The sequence below is a fragment of the Oryzias latipes genome, chromosome 4 (genome assembly GCF_002234675.1).
Source record: "Oryzias latipes chromosome 4, ASM223467v1".
NCBI lineage: Eukaryota > Metazoa > Chordata > Actinopteri > Beloniformes > Adrianichthyidae > Oryzias > Oryzias latipes.
The window spans coordinates 11,885,133-11,891,087 of NC_019862.2; the positions used below are offsets into that span (position 1 = coordinate 11,885,133).

Genomic DNA, 5,955 nt, shown 5'->3' on the forward strand with positions numbered 1-5,955 from the left:
CACAACCCCCAAGCAACAGAATTGGCGTGCAATATTGGAGCTATCCAGCCTTATAGATGTGAGCCAGATGCCAACTCAGACGAGAAGAATGAAGACAAGCGGAGCAGGGAGCTTATGGCCTGCCAAATGTAGCTTGTACGTAACAACTACAAGCTTTCTCAAATTACATCTTTTCATCTGCTCCTGATTCATCCCAATTTGAGAAAGTAAATATTCAGAAACACAGTTTTATTCTTAAACTTATAACAATATGTCATCATAAAAATGCTACATTTTAAAAAATAACTTTCATTGGAGTGGGTACCCCATTTTTAACATGTCGCAGTATTTTTCTCATGATGGGCACGTTTAAAAGAACACGTTTAAAACTGCACATCTGAGTATTCACTCAAATTGGGATGAATCAGGAACAGACAAAATAAATGCAGTTTGAGGAAGGTCTCTATTGTGACGCACCACATGAAATGAGGTGGGTCCGAGTCCCTCTGCTCTGCTGTATTCTGATGCGTCCACTTGCGGACAAACAGATCCATTAACATCTTCATCATACTTGTCTGAGCTTGATCTAAACTATGGCCAGAAAGCTTCAATATTGGTCACCATTTTGCTTTCACCACTAATGTTAGTTTTAGGTTGGAAGGACTGTAAGCTAACGGGAGAGGGCGTAAACAAAGGGATGATCGGACATCAGCAGAGGGTAACTACTGTGTCAATAGCCCCGCCTACAACTCAGAAGTTAATTTCAGATCAACTCCAAACCACTCTACACAAACTGTCTTTAAACATCATCTCAAAGTGCTTTAACCCCAGTAATCAGTGCTTGCAGTTGTATTTTTTATTATTAATATGGACTTTTAAATTTGATCCAATAGGCGGTTGCTGTCATTGGTGAGGATGCATCATCCGTTGAAGGTCATGTGAATATCCTGCATATCCAGTACAGCAAGGTGCGAGAGGATATACCAAAGAATTACCCTTTCTTGAAGACAACCTCACGGGTCAGTGACATTTTAAATCAGTTCTCAGCTTAAAATACATTTTGAATGTTAATATAAGCTGAGACATCTGCTAAAATGATCATTAACAGCTTTAACTCAATTGTAAAAACATTGTAATTTTCTAAACCCATATATAAATATATAGTCATTCAAGCCAAATAATATTTATACAATGGGATCACTAAAGGGAAATGGCAATGAAAGAGGCAACAAAGAATATTAGAATGTTTTATGTCTTTTGTTTGTTTTAGTTAAAGTGAATGATTAATTTTCTAATTTTCTTCAATTTTCAGTTGTTTGATGATGTTGACCGAATGCATCCATCACCTGTCAGTTTAAGCCAGCGCTTCAAGGACGGCGTTTACCAGTATTGTGCCAAAGGTGCTTGAGCTTGTTCAAAGAAAAGCTCCATTAGCCAAAGTCTGCAAAGAAGCAAGAGAAGAGATGCTGGCAGAGGATCTACTAGGTATTGACATAAACGTAATCCTTGGTAATCTTTAGTGTGATTTATAGTTCTTCTTTTTAGAATTCGTATCAATATTATCTTATCACATTTATGCATTTTATTATTTAAATTATGCATTTAAACTTGGTTATAAGTTTACTTTTTTATTATCTATTTTTAGAATGCAGTAGAAAGATGTACTTAAAATGAGGTCTAGTGCTGCTTTTGTTTATGTCACAAGTTTTATTTCATGGTTTAAAAATGGTAACTGAAGTGCTATATGCTGTTTACAATTGATCAAATGTTAAGGTTATAGTTACAATGAATGCAATGTGAACTGAAGGAAAAATATAGATTTTTCATTATTGTAAAATTACTAATAATTGTAAATATATGCATCCTGTTGTGATACTGTACATACTGTGTAATGTCAGAATTGTAATTGTTTTGAATGTTTAATAAATGTGATAAACATTATACTGGTCTTTTAATGTGCTGTATTTGGTACAAATTTGCCATCAAAGGGTACAAAAGGCTTGTCACTGGGGCAGTACCCTTAAAAGAACAAATTTGTACCTTTTTTAAAGGTACATTATGGTACCATAGCACTATAAGGTACAATTTTGTCCACAGAGGTACATATTTGCCTTTGAAAGGTACATACTGGAAGGGTACAGATACGTACCAATATGAAAGGGTACAACATTTGTACCCTTGAGGGTACTGCCCCAGTGACAAGCCATTGTACCTCTAAAGGTACAAATTTTGCACATTTTTTCTGACAGTGTATGTGAGTGAAACTTTTCTCATTGGCTCCACATTTAGGGTATTCAGGGATGTTTCTGTTCAATTATATTTAAAGCCTGGATGTATTTGAAAAAAAGGTAATTAAACCAGGAAAAAGGAGGAGTTTTTTTTTCCTTTTTGTTTTCACGATAGCTCTTCTAATAACAGGAAAAACAATTCTCATGCTAAATCTGTTAAGCAGCTTTGAGAAATATCCCTGTCTCTGGGATAAAAGCACTATTTGAGAAGGCATCAGCCCATTTCCTGTTTTGCTTGACGCTTGTATCCCATCTGTGCAGCCCCAGATTAAAAAGAGGTGCATTAAAAAAAGCTTCCCATGGATCTTCTGTTTCTTTGGCAATACCTGTCTCTCCATCTGCTTCTAATTTGTCGAACCACAGCAGGACTATGAGCACTCTGATATCCATTTCTTTAAGTAAAAATCCACAAAACATATGATTTCACTAAACTGTTAATTTATTCAAAATGTATTACAAAATAGGGAGAAATTCTACTCAGAGAGATTAAATAGTTTCACTTTTTTTTTGGTTGAAATAAAAATATATAATTCTTAACCTTTTCCTCTTAATGAGAAGCTGTTTTGACCCGTCTATGCCAGCAATCAAAGCTCTACCAACCTTTCCCAGCCTGCAGAGGTTTATATTTATTCCTGCCCGTTGTCTTCTTTGTCACTCAAAACTCACACACCTCAAGCAACACGATCCCCCTGCGTGACATGCGTCATGCGCCAAGGATCCACTGCTGATAAGCAACCCCCACTCCCCACACACACAACCACCAAAAACTGATTTAAGATCTCTAAAGCAGAACTGTCCGCAGAGGACTATCTCCACAAAGCTGCTACGCCTGAGTAGGTAAGCTGTCTCATTGATCTGCCTTTCCTCATAGTCCAGACCGGGCATTCACTTTTGTTTGCTACGCCTTAGCGAGCCCCACTTTGGAAAACATCGCCCATGGGAGGAGAGGAAGGGATTTTCAAAAGCTGTCTCACACTTTCCAAGGTAAAAAACTTTTTCTGCAGATGGCAGGCTACGCCCATTCTGTTTTCCCTCTGAAAGAGTAATTTTTATGCAATTGAAGAAAAAAGGATTGTTTCATTAAAAAAAAATCTCTTGCAATCTCTGACAAATGAGGATACAGTTGGTAATTGTAGTTGTCAATGGGGTTGTGTGCAAATGCTCATTTAAAAATGCAAGTTTTCCTGCATCAAAATAAAGACTTAATGAGTGGTAAAGCATCACAGCATGAAAATTACTTTTTTGCAATAAACACTTTCTGTTTACAATTATGTTATTATATGTATACATTTCCACCTAAACAATGTATGCAGTGCTACAAATTTAGAAAGTGCTTGTGCAAGAATTGACACATAATCTTTCCCATTTATTTATTTATTTTAGCAAACTTTGACATATTGGCGTGCACAAAGATGAAAACATGGAATTAAATATACAAAATATTAAACTATATGATTTGAAAAATGCTTTCAAGTTGTGTACAACCTTGTACATGCATGTTTTTCAGCCTTTGTTACTTTATCCGCCAGTTATTTGTGGGTAACACTAGGGTTGTCTTTAGTAAGAGGCACATTAAATCTTTTTCTATGTCTTTCTTATTGTTTTCATTTTCCACAATTTTGCATTAAATACTGAAATTTCCTCTCACGGATTGATACAAAGACTGGACAGAATCCAGCAAAGTATTCATTTTAAACTTATGAGGAATCCCACAAAAACAGTGAAAAAAACCTGTTGTACAGCACGCACTGGGATTACTCTGTTTTATTTTATGAGACATATACAAGTACAAAAAACACATTTTTATTTTTATTTGTCCCACCTAGCAGCTGAGCAAAGCCTTTTTTTTTGGATGTTTTTACAATTGGAGTTCTGTTATATACTCAATGGGCAAACCAAATGTAAATTTGTATAAACCTCTATAAAATGTGAAAGTGGATGTGTTTTCAATGTCTAGGACGTCACACAGAGAGAAATATATATATATATATATATATATATATATATATATATATATATATATATATATATATATATATATATATATATATATATATATATATATATATATATATTTCTTTACTAAATATTTTTTGCACCTCATTACAGTCAACTGATGAAGCAAACACGTTTTTTGACATGTCCCATCCATATCTGCATGTGTGTTTCCTTTTCACAACTCTTCTTGATAACGTTCCCATTTTGTTTGTATTTCCAGATTTCCATCTTGCACGCCTTCCAGATGTCTTGGAAAGGCCGACAGCTTTCTCCACGGTCTGTGCTGAATTACTGTACCTTTTTGGAGCAGTGTATAATCCATTCTGTTGTTTCAGCATGCAACATTCCTGCTGGACCGTGTTCCCTGTCAATCAGCCAGGTCCAACAGCATGCTCAAGTCTGCAAGTATTTGAACAGAAGACTATTCTACATATTTAAAAATAGATACAAGCTTATGTTGGTTGATAGGTGTTGTCTGCAGTCCAGATCCTATCACAACATTGAAACTTTTATGTGGGATTATATAAAAAGGTCTGTATGGTTGGGGGAAAAAAATAAAGAATATATATGTATGTGTGCTTTTGTGCTCCTATTTTTTCAAGTATTGTAATTTGCCATTTGGGAATGATGTGATTTTTTTTCCTGTTTCCTTTTCTTTATTGTGTTTGCGTCATTATTTGTATAGATAACCAGATGTCTTCATCTTTAAAACACATGTCTTTATCATATTTCTCATTTTTACACTTAGTAATGCAAAGTAAAGCATAAAAATGTCTGTTATGCATTATTTAACAGTTAAATAATACTTAATGATGCATCAAATAACGTTAATAATGGAACCTAAATTGTAAAGTGTTACCCACATATCTATTTCAATAAATTCAGTAAGAATTGTGCTTTTTTATAGTTGTACATATTTTTTTCCTTTCCAACCAATAAATAAATTTAAATAAGACTGATAATCCTTTAATAAAGATTATTTTTAAGAACTGTCCCCTTGATTCCAAATACATTCAATTGGCTAAACCTTTCAGAAGTCACTGAAGGTTTCTGGAGTCAGAATTATGTCATCAAGCAGACAAAAAGTAGATTTTTTTAGCTGTCGTCAAAAGTACCTTTATTTTATTGTTCTTAAAATGCAATAAATATGTACAAAGTTTATTAAGCTTATACTACATGTAAAATTTGTTGCACATACGTAATCTTACAGGCCACTAAAACAAAGAGATCAATGGTTGCTGCTGAAAATTGGAGTATATTGACACTAACAGCTGGTGTGTTTATCAGATAAGAAATGCATGAAAGGATATTTGGAAAGATCATCAGCCTGAAAGCTTAGGATTTAGATTGTGATAAGATATATAACGAGCGTTTAAAGATAGCACCATTACTGCCCTCTCAAGTTCACTGTCAAGGAGGTTAAACACTAGGAATCCAGACAGTGAGTAAACATTTACACAGGATACTTTACCCCTTTGTATCAAATAAAGGCTAAAGTATAGGCCCCCTGACTGTCCGGCTCATCTTACATCTTTTCCAAAATCCTGTACTTCACATCAGTATACACTGTCTCCCCATCTTCATGGTTCTCATGGGAGCTGTAACTCTCTGGAATGTGGTTGTATTTTTTTTATCATAGTCACGGAATGAGACTTCTTCAGTGTACTACAAAAATATATATACAAGATGA

The 5,955-nt window shown here is 34.7% G+C and overlaps 1 long non-coding RNA gene across 1 annotated transcript; it reads left to right on the plus strand.

The window, feature by feature from the left end:
- Positions 1–2,961: 2,961 nt before the first annotated feature.
- On the plus strand, positions 2,962–5,223 carry LOC105353915. Its single transcript, XR_908624.3, has 4 exons — positions 2,962–3,104; positions 3,177–3,251; positions 4,486–4,541; positions 4,601–5,223. It is a non-coding gene; the product is annotated as an uncharacterized LOC105353915 (long non-coding RNA).
- The last annotated feature ends 732 nt before the right edge of the window (positions 5,224–5,955 follow it).